This window comes from Pteropus medius, unplaced genomic scaffold, assembly GCF_902729225.1.
Source record: "Pteropus medius unplaced genomic scaffold, Ma_sr-lr_union100, whole genome shotgun sequence".
NCBI classification, from domain to species: domain Eukaryota; kingdom Metazoa; phylum Chordata; class Mammalia; order Chiroptera; family Pteropodidae; genus Pteropus; species Pteropus medius.
Genome location: NW_024354550.1, coordinates 5,603,296 through 5,616,415, shown reverse-complemented (window position 1 = coordinate 5,616,415; position 13,120 = coordinate 5,603,296).

Below are 13,120 nucleotides of genomic sequence, written 5' to 3'. Positions count from 1 at the left end.
TAGGGTTGTTTTATTAATTTATCTTTCTTATAGTTCATTATTGCTGTATAAAAATATAACCAGTTTCTGAATATTAATTTTGTGAGTTAATCAGTTTACTGAATCCTTTACTGAATTTATCAGTTCTAATAGTTTTTTGGTGTATGCTTTAGGATTCTCTATATATAGCATCATGCCATCTGCAAATAATGGCAGTTTTATTTCTTCCTTTTCAATTGACATACTTTTTATTTATTTTTCTTGTTGATTGCTATGGCTCAAAATTCCAATACTATGTTGAATAAAAATGTTAAAAATGAACATCCTTGTCTTTTTCCTGATCTTAAGGAAAACCCTTTTAGCTTTTCCCCGTTGAGTATGGAGTAAGCTGTAGGTTTGTCACATATGGCTTTTATTATATTGACATACATTATTTTTAGCTTGCTGAAAGTTTTATCATGAAAAGATATTGCATTTTTTCAGATGCTTTTTCTACATCTATTGATATGATCATATGATTTTTATCCTTCATTTTGTTTATGTGGTACATTATGTTAATTAATTTATGAATATTGAACCACCCTTACATCCCAGGAATAAACACTATTTGATCATAGTGTATGATATTTTTAATGTATTGCTGACTTTGGTTTGCTGACATTTTGTAGAGAATTTTTGCATCTGTGTTCACCAGGAATATCAACCAATAATTTTTTCTTGTTTTAATGTCTTCATCTAGTTTTAGAATCAGTGTAATGCTGATCTCATAAAATGAGCTTAGATGCTTTCCTTCCTCTTGAATTTTTTGTAATAGTTTAAGAATGGGTGTTAATTTTTCTTTGGATGTTTGGTAAAATTTTTCTGTGAAGTCGTTTTGTCCAAGACTTTTGTTGGGAATTTTTTGACTATTAATTCAATTATGTTAGTAGTAATCAGTCTATTCAGATTTTCTGTTTCTTCCTGATTTAGTTTTGGAAGTTTGTATGTTTCTATAAATTTAACCATTTCTTCCAGATCGTTCGATTTGTTAGCATATAGTATTTTTATAGTATTTTCTTCCAAATTTTTATATCTCTGTGATGTCAGTTGTCTTCTCTTTCTGATTTTCTTTATTTCAGCCCTCTTTTTTTGTTGTTGTTGTTTATGAGTCTGGTTAAAGGTTTATTCATTTTGTTTATCTTTTCAAAGAACCAGCTCTTGGTGTTATCGATCTTTCATATAGTTTTCTTAGACTCTATTTAGTTTCTGTGTGCTCTGATCTTTATTATTTCCTTCCTTCTACTCATTTTGGGTTTTGCTGTTCTTTTTTTAGTTTCTTGTTTGTTGATATATGTCTATATTACTAAGAATTTCCCTCTTAGGACTGCTTTCTCTGTGTCCCATAGATTTGGGTTATTTGTGTTTTTATTTTCATTTGTTTTAAGGTATCTTAATATCTTCCTTGATGTTATTGTTAACTCAGTCATTGTTTAGTAGCATGTTATTTAGCCTCCATGTGTTTGTGTGTTTTTTAGTTATTTTTCTTGTAATTGGTTTCTAGTTTCATGCCATTGTTGTCAGAATATGTTTGATATAATGTCAATCTTCTTAAATTTACTGAGACTTATTTTATGGCCTAACATGTGGTCTAATCCGAAAAATGTATTATGTACACTTGAAACAAATGTATATTCTGCTGCTTTGGGGTACAATGCTCTAAAAATATCAGTTGAATTCACCTGGTCTAATGTATCATTTATGATCATTGGTTCCTTGTTGATTTTCTGTCTTATCTATCCATTAATGACAAAGGGGTGTTAAATTCCCCTACAATTATTGTGTTACTGTTAATCTCTACCATTATGTTCTTAATATTTGCTTTATATATTTAAGATCTCCTCTACTGTGTGTGTAAATGTTTACAATGGTTATATCTTCTTATTGGATTGGTTCTTTTATCATTATGTCCTTCTTTGTCTCTTGTTATAACATTTGTTTTAAAGTATATTTAGTTTGATATAAGTATTGCTACCCCAGCTTTTTTTTAATTTTAATTATGGTTTCCATTTGCATAAAATATCTTTTTCCATTCCTTTACTTTCATTCTGTGTGTGTCTCTCAGTCTGAAGTGGGTCTGTTGTAGACAGTTTATGTATGAGTCTTGTTTTCTTATGCATTCAGCTACCCTATGTGTTTTGATTGAAGCATTTAATTCATTTACATTTAAAATGATTATATAAAGATACATAGTTATTGTCATTCCATATTTATGTTCCCCTCTTCTTCTTAAAGAAGTCCCCTTACCAATTCTTGTAATACTAGTTTGCTGGTGATAAATTCCTTTAGATTTTTATTTTTATTTATTTTTATTTTTTATTTTTTATTTTTTATTTTTTGGTCTGAGAAGCTCTTTATCTCATCTTCAATTTTGCCTGATAGCCTTGCTGGGTAGAGTAGTCTTAGTTGTAGGTCCTTGCTTTTTATCACTTTAAATATTTCATGCCAATCCCTTCTGATCTGCAAAGTTTCTCCTGAGAAATTAGTTGACAGTCTTATGAGAGCTCCCGTGTAGGTAACTAACTGCTTTTCTCTTGCTGCTTTTAAGATTCTTTCTTTGTCTTTAAACTTTGTTATTTTAATTATGATGTCTCCTGGTGTGGGCCTCCTTGAGTTAATCTTGTTTGGGACGTTGTACTTCCTGGGCTTATATGTCTATTTCCTTCTCCAGGTTAAAAAAAAAAATTATCATTATTTCTTCAAATAGGTTTTCAATTTCTTGCTCTCTCTCTTTTGCTTCTGGTATCTTTATAATGCAAATGTCGGTATACTTGATGTTGCCCCAGAGGTCCTTGGGGGTAGGATGTTGTTGTTGTTGTCATTGCTATTTCAATTGAGTGTTTTCTGCTATATTATCTTTCAAAAACAGTGATTTGATTTTCTACTTTATTTAATGTTCTGTTGATTTTTTTTTTTAGTGTATTCTTCATTTCGGTTATCATATTCTTCATTTCTGACTAGTTCTTTTTTATGGTTTCTATGTTGTTTTTTATGATTACTATCTCTTTGTCAAAGTTTTCACTGAGCTCATCTATTCTTCCCCTAAGTTCATTGAGCATCCTTATAACTAGTGTTTTGAACTCTGTATCTGGAAGATTGTTTTCTTCTCTTTTATTTAGTTTCTTTCTTTCTTTCTTTTTCTTTCTTTTTTTTTTTTCCTAGAGCTTTCTCCTGTTCTTTCATTTGAGACATATATTTTTTGTTTGTTTGTTTCCTCACTTTTACTGCCTTCCTGCATTTGCTTCTAAGTATTAGGTAGATCTGCTACATCTCCCAGACTTGGCATGGTGGCCTTATGTAGCAGGTGACCTGTAGGGACCAGAGGTGCAATCTCTTTGACATCTGAGCTGGGTGCTCCAAGATTATCCCTTGTGTGGGTTGTGTGTGTCCTCCTGACATAGTTGAGCCTTGAATACTGTTGGAATGTCAGTGGGCGGGGTTGATGTTCAGGTTGATCTCGCCGTGAGGATTGGACATGATCATAGTTTATGAACTGCTGTGTAGGGCTGATCCCATGAAGCAAGATTTACTCTAGTGGTCTTTCATGCCTATGGAGACCACTTTTTGGGTATGACGCTTGTGGAACAAATTGAATGGTACTCTGGAACAGGCAACTGGGTATTTTGGATCTGGGGCTTCTTGGGAGGGGTTTCGGTGTAGGCCAAGGTTAGCTGCTATCGCACCAGCCCTAAACCTGAAACCACACAATACAATTTCTCCCTGTAAGTCTCTGGAGCCCACCAAGCCATTGTCCCTCTGCCACATACAGGTGTGGGGCCAGATTGTTCTGCATCTCTGCCCCTCCTTCCAGTCTCTATGTGGCTTCTTCTTTATATTCTTAGTTATAGAATTGTTCAACCAGTCTTTATATGGTTCTTCAAGTTGATTGTTCTATAATTTATTTGTGATTTTGAAATGGTCATAAAAGAAGGGGAACACAGCATTTACTTACTCTGCCATCTTGATCAGACTCCTCTGATCTGCATATGTTTAATCATTTTTGCATTCCAAGGATAAATTTTATTTGAACACAGTGTGTGGTCTTTTTAATGTTATGTTGAATTTTGTTTACTAATATTTTGTTGAGAATTTTTGCATCTATGTAATCTAAGATGTTGGCTTATTATTTTCTTTTCCTGTGATATCTTTATTTGGCTTTGCTATCAGGGTACTGCTTACATTGTAAAATGACATTTGAAGTGTTCTCCCCTCGTCTATTTTTTGGAAATGTTTGCAATAAACTGGCATTCATTTTTATTTAAATGTTTAGTAGTATTTGCCAGTGAGGCCATCTGGTCCTAGACTTTTTTTGTTGGAAGCTTTTTGATTACTGATCCAAACTTCTTATTAGTAATCAGTCTATTTACATTTTCTATTTCTTCATGATCTAGTCTTAATAGTTTGTATGTTTCTAGGAGTTTATCCATTTCTTGTAGGTTATCCAATTTGTGGGTGTTTTATTATTCATAGTTATGTCTTATGATCCTTAGAGTTTCTGTGTTAGCATTTGAAATGTCTGTTCTTTCATTTCTGATATTATTTGCTTGAGTCTCTTGTCTCTCTCTCTCTCTCTCTCTCTCTCTCTCTCTCTCTCTGTAGTCTAGCCCAGAGTTTGTTGATTTTATTTATCTTAAAATAAAAATCTCTTAGCTTCATTGATCTTTTCTATTGTCTAGTCACTATTTCATTTATTTCTATTCTGATCTTGGTTATTTTCTTCCTTCTAATAAATTTAGGCTCAATTTCTTTTTCTTCTAGTTGTTGAGGTATAAAATTAAGTTGTTTATTACAATCTTTCTTGTTTCTTAATATAGACATTTATCACTACAAATGTCCCTATCATAATTGGTTTAGTTTTATCCCCAAAGTTTTAGTGTGTTGTGTTTACATTTTCATTTGTCTCAAGATTTTTTTTTTTTAAATTTTTCATGGGTTTCTTCTTTGCCTCATTGGTAATTCAATAGCATATAGTTTGACTCCCCACATATTTGTAGATTTTACAGTTTTCTTTCTGTAATTAATTTATAGTATCATACTATTGTGGTTAGACAAGATGTGTGATATGATTTCAACCTTCTTAAATTTATTAAGATTTAATTTTTGACCTAACGTATAATCTATTCTGGAGAATGTTCCATGTGCACTTGGGAAGAATATGTATTCTGCTGCTATTAAATGAAATGATCTATATACATCTGCTAGGTTCACTTATTCTAATATGCAGTTTAAGTCTAATGTTTCTTTATTGATTTTCTGTCTGAATGATCTATCCATTGTTCAAAGTGGGTATTTAGGTTCACTATTGTTATTCTATTATTATGTATTTATTTTTTCCTTCAAATCTTTAATATCCGCTGTATATATTTAAGGGTTCTTATGGAGGTTTTGTAAATATTTGCCAACAATTTTTTTTTAGTTTTTCATGAATTGACACCTTTACCATTATTTATGATTTCCTTTGTTTCTTTTTAGTTTTTGGCTTAAAGTCCATTTTATACTGCTATAAGTATAGCTACCCTGCTTTTTTTTTTTTATTTCTGTATGTATAAAATATTTTTTCCATCCCTTCACTTTCAGTCTGTTTCCTTAAACTGAAGTGAATTTTTTGTATGCAGTATATAACTGGGTCTTGTTTTCTTATCCATTCAGCCATTCTCAACATTTTCATTGAAGAATTTCTTCATTTACTTTTAAAGTAATTGATAATAGATATGGATTTACTATTACAATTTTGCTGTTTTCTGGATGTTTGGTATTTCCTTTGTTTCTTTTTTTCCCCCTTGTTTGTTTTTGTTGTTGTTGTTGTTTTTGATTTGTTGATTTTTCTGTAGTGGTATGCTTAGATTCTTTTTAAATTTTTTTAAAAAAATTAATTAATTATATAATTAATTTTTATGGTGACATTGGTTAACAAAATCCAATGTTTCAACTATACACTGTAGCAGTAAGGCATACATATGTTTATACTGTGTAACATATGTATTTCTGTCACCACATATTTGACCTCCTTTACCCAGTCTACCTCTCCCCTCCCCCATACCTTCTGGTAACCACTAGTCTATTGTCCATGACCATGAGTCTCTGTTCGTTTGTCCTGTTCATTTGTTGTTTTTAGGTTTATATTCCACATATACACATAAGTGATATCACGTGATTTTCAAATTTCTGTCTGGCTTATTTTGCTTAGCATGATTATCCCTAGGTCCTTCCATATTGTTGTAAATGGCAGTATTTCATCTCTTCTTATGGCTGAGTAATATTCCATTGTATATATGTACCACAGCTTCTTTAGCCAATCATCTATCGCTGGACACTTCAGTTATTTTCATGTCCTGGCCACTGTGAATAATGCTGCTATGAACATTGGTGTGCAAATATCTTTTTAGATATGAGTTTTCAAATCTTTAGGGTAAATACCTAGTAGATGGATTGCTGCATCATATGGTAAATCAATTCTTAGTTTTTTGAGGAACCTCCATGCTGTTTACTGTTTTCCTTAGCGGCTGTACCAATTTTCAGTCCCACCAGCAGTGTATGAGGGTTCCTTTTTGTCTGCATCCTCTTCAACATTTGTTATTAATTGTCCTGCTGATTATAGTAATTCTAACAGGTGTGAGATGGTATTGATTTGCATTTCCCTAATAGCTAGCAATGTTGAGCATCTTTTCATATGTTTGTTGGCCATTTGTTTGTCCTCTATGGAGAAATGTCTGTTTAGGTACTCTGCCCATTTTTTGATTGGATCGTTTTGTTGTTGTTGTTATTGAGTTGTATGAGTTCTTTGATATTTCGGATATCATACCCTTATCAGAGGGGTTGCTTGAAAAAAAAATATATATATATATATACACACACACACACACACACGCCATTTGCTTTATTTTTTTCCATTTATTTTTGCTTTTACTTCCCTTGCTTTTGAGGTCAAATTCATAAAATCCTCTTTAAGTCCAAGGTCCTTGAGTTTAGTTCCTATGTTTTCTTCTATGCATTTTATTGTTTTCGGTCTTATATTTAGGTCCTTAATCCATTTTTGAGTTAATTTAGGTTTGTGGTGATAGACAACAGTCCAGTTTCATTCTTTTGTAGGTAACTTTCCAGTTTTCTCAACACCATTTATTGAAGAGGCTTTCCTTTCTCCACTGTATGTTTTTGGCTTTTTTACCAAAAATTGTTTGCCCATATAAATATAAGTTTACTTCTGGACCCTCTATTCTGTTCCACTGGTCTGCATGTCTGTTTTTTTTCTAATACCATGACATTTCAATTACTATTGCTTTATAGTATAATTTGAAGTCAGGCAGAGTGATACCTCCAGCCTTGTTTTTTTTTCTCGGGATGGCTTTGGCAATTTGGGGTCTTTTGTGCTTCCATACGAATCCGATGATTTTTTGTTCTATTTCTTTAAAAAATACCATTGAGATTTTGATGTATAATGCTTTAAGCAATATGGTCATTTTAACTATGTTGATTCTTCCAATCCAAGAACAGAGAATATCTTTCCATTTCTTTCTATCTTCTTTGATTTATTTTGTTAAGTGTTTTGATCATACATGGATGCTGTATCTTGTCAAAGGCTTTCTCTGCATCTATTGATATGATCGCATGATTCTTATTTTTTAATTTATGTGGTGTATCACATTAATTGATTTGCGTATGTTGAACCATCTCTGTGCCTCTGGGATGAAACCCATTTGATCATGGTGTATAATCTTTTTAATATGTTGTTGTATTCGGTTTGCTAGTATCTAATTTAGGGTTTTTGCATTTGTGTTTATGAGAGATATCGGCCTGTAGTTTTCTTTTTTGTGTTATCTTTACCAGGTTTTGGTATCGGAGTAATATTGGCCTCACAAAATTTGTTGGGTAATATTGCCTCTTCTTTGATTTTTTGAAAGAGTTTGAGAATATTAGATATTAAAATTTCTTTGAATGTTTAGTAGAATTCACTGGTGAAGCCATCTAGTCCTGGACTTTTACTTTTTGGTAAGTTTTCGATGATTGTTTCAATTTCCTTATCGCTGATCGGTCTATTTATATTTTCCAGATCTTGATTCAGTCCAGGAGCGTTGTATTTGTCAAAGTACTGATCCATTTCTTCTAGATTATTAAATTGGTGTTATATGCTTTTTCATAGTATTCTTGTATGATCTTTTGTATTTCTGCGGTGTCTGTTATAATTTCCCCTCTATTGTCCATGATTTTGTTTATTTATATCCTTTCTCTTTTTTCTTTAGTGCGTCTAGCCAGAGATTTTCTCAATTTTATTAACCTTCTCAAAAAACTAGCTCTTTGTTGCATTTATTTTTTCTATTTCTTTTTTGTTGTTGTTGTTTTGTTTTGTTTTCAATTTCATTTATTTCTGCTCTAATTTTAATTATTTCTTTCTGCTGACTTTAGGCTTCATTTGTTCTTCCTTTTCTAGTTTTTTAAGATGAAATGTTAGGTTGTTTATTTGGGCTCATTCAAGTTTTGGGAGATAGGCCTGTATGACTGCTTTTGCCGTGCCCCAAAAGTTTTGATATGTTGTACTATCGTTATCATTTGTTTCTATGTATCTCTTGATCTTTCTTTTTATTTCTTCCCAGACCCAATTATTCTTCAGTAACATGTTGTTTAATCTCCATGTATTTGTGGTTCTTCTCGCTTTCTTTTTACAGTTGATCTCTAGTTTCAAAGCATTATGATCAAAGAATATGGTAGGTATGATTTCAACCTTCTGTTTGTTGAGGCTATCTCTGTGTCTCATTATGTGGTCAATCCTTGAGAAAGTTCTACGTGCACATGAAAAGAATGTATAAGCAACTTTTTTTGGATGCAAGGCTCTGTAAATGTCAATTAAATCTAGTTGGACTAAAGTGTCATTTAAGGATGTTATTTCCTTACTGATTTTCTGTTTGTATGCTTTGTCCATTGCGACAGTGGGGTATTATTTTCCCAATTATGATAGTGTTTTGGTCTGTTTCTCCTTTTAGTGCTGTTAGTAATTGCTTTACATATTTTGGGGCTCTCTGGGAGCATCGATATTAATAAGTGTTATGTCTTCTTGGTACATGATTCCTTTTATCATTATGAAGTATCCCTCAGTATCTTTCTTTACTGTTTTTTTTTTTCTATTTTAAAGTCTATTTTGTCTGATATTAGTACTGCTACTCCCGCTTTTCTCTGAATGTCATTTGCTTGAAATGTCATTTTCACGCTTTCACTTTGAGTCTATATTTGTCTTTGAACTGAGATGTGTCTCCTGAAGGCAGCACGTGATTGGGTTTGATTTTGATCCATTCTGCAACTCTGTGCCTTTTTATTGGTGAGTTCAATCCATTTACATTTAGGGTGATTATTGAAATATGCAGTCTTCTTATAGCCATTTTATATTTTGCTTTCTGATAGCTCGATGTTTCCATTGCTTCCTTGTACATGTGTTTCTATTTTCTTTATTTTAATTTGCTTTTGTGAGTTTTACCTCTGGTTCTTCTTGTTTTATGTTATATACTTCAGTTCTGAATATTTGGTGTGTGGTTACCATTATGAATATGTAAAGGATAGTTACATATATATATAGTTATATATATATAGTTATATATATAGTTATATATATAGTTATATATAAATAGTTATATACATAGTTATATATATAACTATCCTTTACACATATATATATGTATATTCAGTCATCCATTTAGTTATATATAATATAACTAAATATATATATATAGTTTTATATATATAACTATCCTTTACATATATATGTGTGTATATATATATATATACGTATATATATACATATACGTATACATATATATATACACACATATATATGTGTATATACATATATATATATATTCAGTCATCCATTTTCTTCTGCAGATGCCTCTCTATCCCCCTTTGTGAATTTGAATCTTTAAATCCTCCCCTTTTCAGTCATTCCTGTCTCAATTTGTCCTTATGTATGCTGAACATTCATTACTATCCTGCTGTAGCAATTCTTTTCATATTATTTAAGCTTATAACGCCCTGTTCTTAGTAATTGTTGCACTCCTCTGCTTCTATTTGCCTGATAGTCACCTGACTACTAATTACATTCCTTTTTTTTTTTTTTTTGTCATTTTGTTTCAGATTGTTTGACCCCTTTCATTATTTCCTGTAATGCAGGCCTCATAGTGGAGAATTTCCTCAATTTTGTATGTCTGGAAAGGTCTTAATTTTTCCTTCATATCTAAAGGAGCTTAGCTGGATACATAATTCTTGACTGGTAGTTCCTTTCACTTAATAGTCTCAATATTTGATTCCACTCCTTTCTGGCTGATAAGGTTTGTGCTGATAAGTCCAATGATAATCTAATGGATTTTTTAGGTTCCCATCTTCTTTTCCCTATATACCCTAAGAATTGTCTTTGTCATTTATTTTTGATAATTTTAATACAATATGTCTTGATAAGGGCCTTTTTGGGTTGAGATCATTGGGTGTCCTGTTGACTTCTTGAATTCCAAGCTCCAACTCATTCCTTAGTTTTGAGAAATTCTCATCAACTATTTGTCTGAAAATGCTTTCTAATCCCTGCTGCTTTTCCTCCCCTTCAAGATTGCCCATTAATCTTATGTTTTCTCTCCTAATGGTATCAACTAGTTCTTGTATTTCTCTTTCGTTGTTTTTCATTCTTTGGTTTCTCTTTTCTTCTTTTTCATTTATTTCTTGATTTCTGTCTTCGATATCACTTCGATCTTTTCGATCTTTTTCTCCATTTGGTCAACTCTATTTCTAAGCTTGCTATTTCATTTTTCAACTTTTACAGTGTGTTCTTTATCCCCAGAAGTTCTATTCTGTATTTTTTAGGGTCTTAACTCCTTGCTAAAGAACTCATTTTGCTCATCTCATTGTTTTTTCAATTCCTTAAGTTGTTGATATTAATCATTTTGGATTTCACTGAGTATTTTCAGAGGTACCATCCTGAATTCTCTGTCATTTAAGTGATATATTTCTATGTTTGTAAGTTTATTTTCTGTAGATTTTTCTCTTTCTTTCTGAGATGCCTTGTCACCTTGCTTGTTCATGGTGTTTAATGGACTATATTTCTGCCTCCACATTAATGGATGTGTATTCTGCTTATTTTCCAGAAAGATTTATTATATAAAGGTCTCTATTTAGCCTTTTGCAAAGGCGTTTTTCTTTTTATTTCTAGTGTTTGCATCTAATTCTCTTGGATCCCTGCTTTATATAAAGCCTTAATAACACCATTTTTTTTTTCTTATAGACATTTATTTAATCATGCTTGCTACCCTCAGTCTCAGTCCCTGTCAGTGTTAGCAACAGTTTCAGTAGTGTTTGCTCAGATTCCCCTGGGGCTCTATGGTATTTGGTCTCGGAGAATATGGGTGAAGGGTCTTTTGCGTTGGAGTTGGAGGCTGTGTCTCAGCCTCAGCTTTGCAATCGTGGCTGGTAATAATCAATCATTGTTTCTCTGCCGTTCTCATTTCTTCCCATCCCCATTTCTCGCCATCCCCACTTCTCTACTTTCTGCCCTGATGACTGGGCACTGCCGCCTGCCACGTGGAGCTCACAGCTCTCCCAGGCAGAGATGCTTAAGGTACCCCTCTCCCCCTCCTTCTACAGAGTGCTCCAGTGGCTGCAAGAGACAGCTTCTTTACTTCTCCCAGTCCACCACCCAACACCCGGTGTTCTGACTTGTGGTAACTGTTATGCTCAGAGCTCACGCTCAGATGTGCTGGTGTGCTGGTGTGCAGTTTGAGTGTTTTTTTTTTTATTATTATTATTGTTATTGAGTTTTAGATGTTCAGATTATTGTTGTTTCAAGGGGAGAGATCTGGGGACATCTCTTACTCTGCCATGTTTCTCCAAACTCCTAGATTATTTTCTCTTTAATTTTTGATTATCTACTATAGGTTTTTGCTTTGTGGTTACAAAGAGAGATATTAAACATCTTATAACAGTTTATAGAGCTAAAATAATTTCACTTTAAACACATACAAAACCTCCATTTTTAGACCCTCCCACATTTTATATTTTTGATATATTTTACATCTTTTTATATGATGTATACAAAATAAATTATAATAGTTACCATTATTTTTAATATTTTATCTTTAAACCTTTATTCTAGAGTTATAAGTTTGACAACTTAATTATAATTTTTGTTAGTATGGGTCTCTTTAGAATCATCTTATTTGAAATTATTTTCCTGGATATGGATGTATCTTTCCCCAGTTTAAGAAAGCTATTAGCCATTATTTCTTTGAATAAGCTTTTTGCCCTTTCTTTCCTTTCTGAGACTTCTATAATACATATAGTGATGCTTTTGATTGTCTTAAGTATTTCTTAAGCCATCTTCACTCTTTTTTATTCTTTTTGCTCCTCTCATTGAATAAATTTATCTTCTTATCTTCAAGTTCACTGATCCTTTCCTTTATTTGAGATAATCTGTATTTCAACACCTCTATTGATTTTTTTCTGCCAGTATTGTGTTCTTCAGCTCTCATTTTTACTTGAAGCTTTTTAACATTTTCTATTGCTTTGTTAAATTTTTTTATTTTGTTTTTTTCTTTGCTCTGCTGACCTTAGTGAGCATCCTTATGACTGTTGTTTTGAACCTTCTACCAGATAAATAACTTGTCTCCATTTCTTTAAGATTGGTTTCTGGAGACCTGTTTTTGTTTTGTTTTGTTTTGGTTTTGTTTTTTTTGTTTTGCTTTGTTTTTAATTTTCCTTGACTCTATGTTGGTGTCTCTGTGTTGGATAAAACAGTCATCTTTTTCAGTCTTGACAGGCTTGTCTTGTATAGGATACAATCTTTGTCAATTAGTATGACCTGAGCTCCTGGTTATCTCTCAAGATTTGGAGATTTCCTGAGCCACTGCACTTGTTTTTAGTACTCAATAGTAGTTAAGTATGTTCAAAAACCCTCAGTGTCCCAAAGAAGAGGATCTCAGTCAGCAAGTAGATGTAGGATTATTTGATAACCAATTCTCAGGGCAAGAGATTTAAAGTATATATTTAAGCCTCTTCTAGGAAGGAACTAGGAGATAAATCTTTTGCCTGCTCTCTTTGCACTAAGCCCCAATGTATACTTGTTGTGTGGTTATAGGAACTG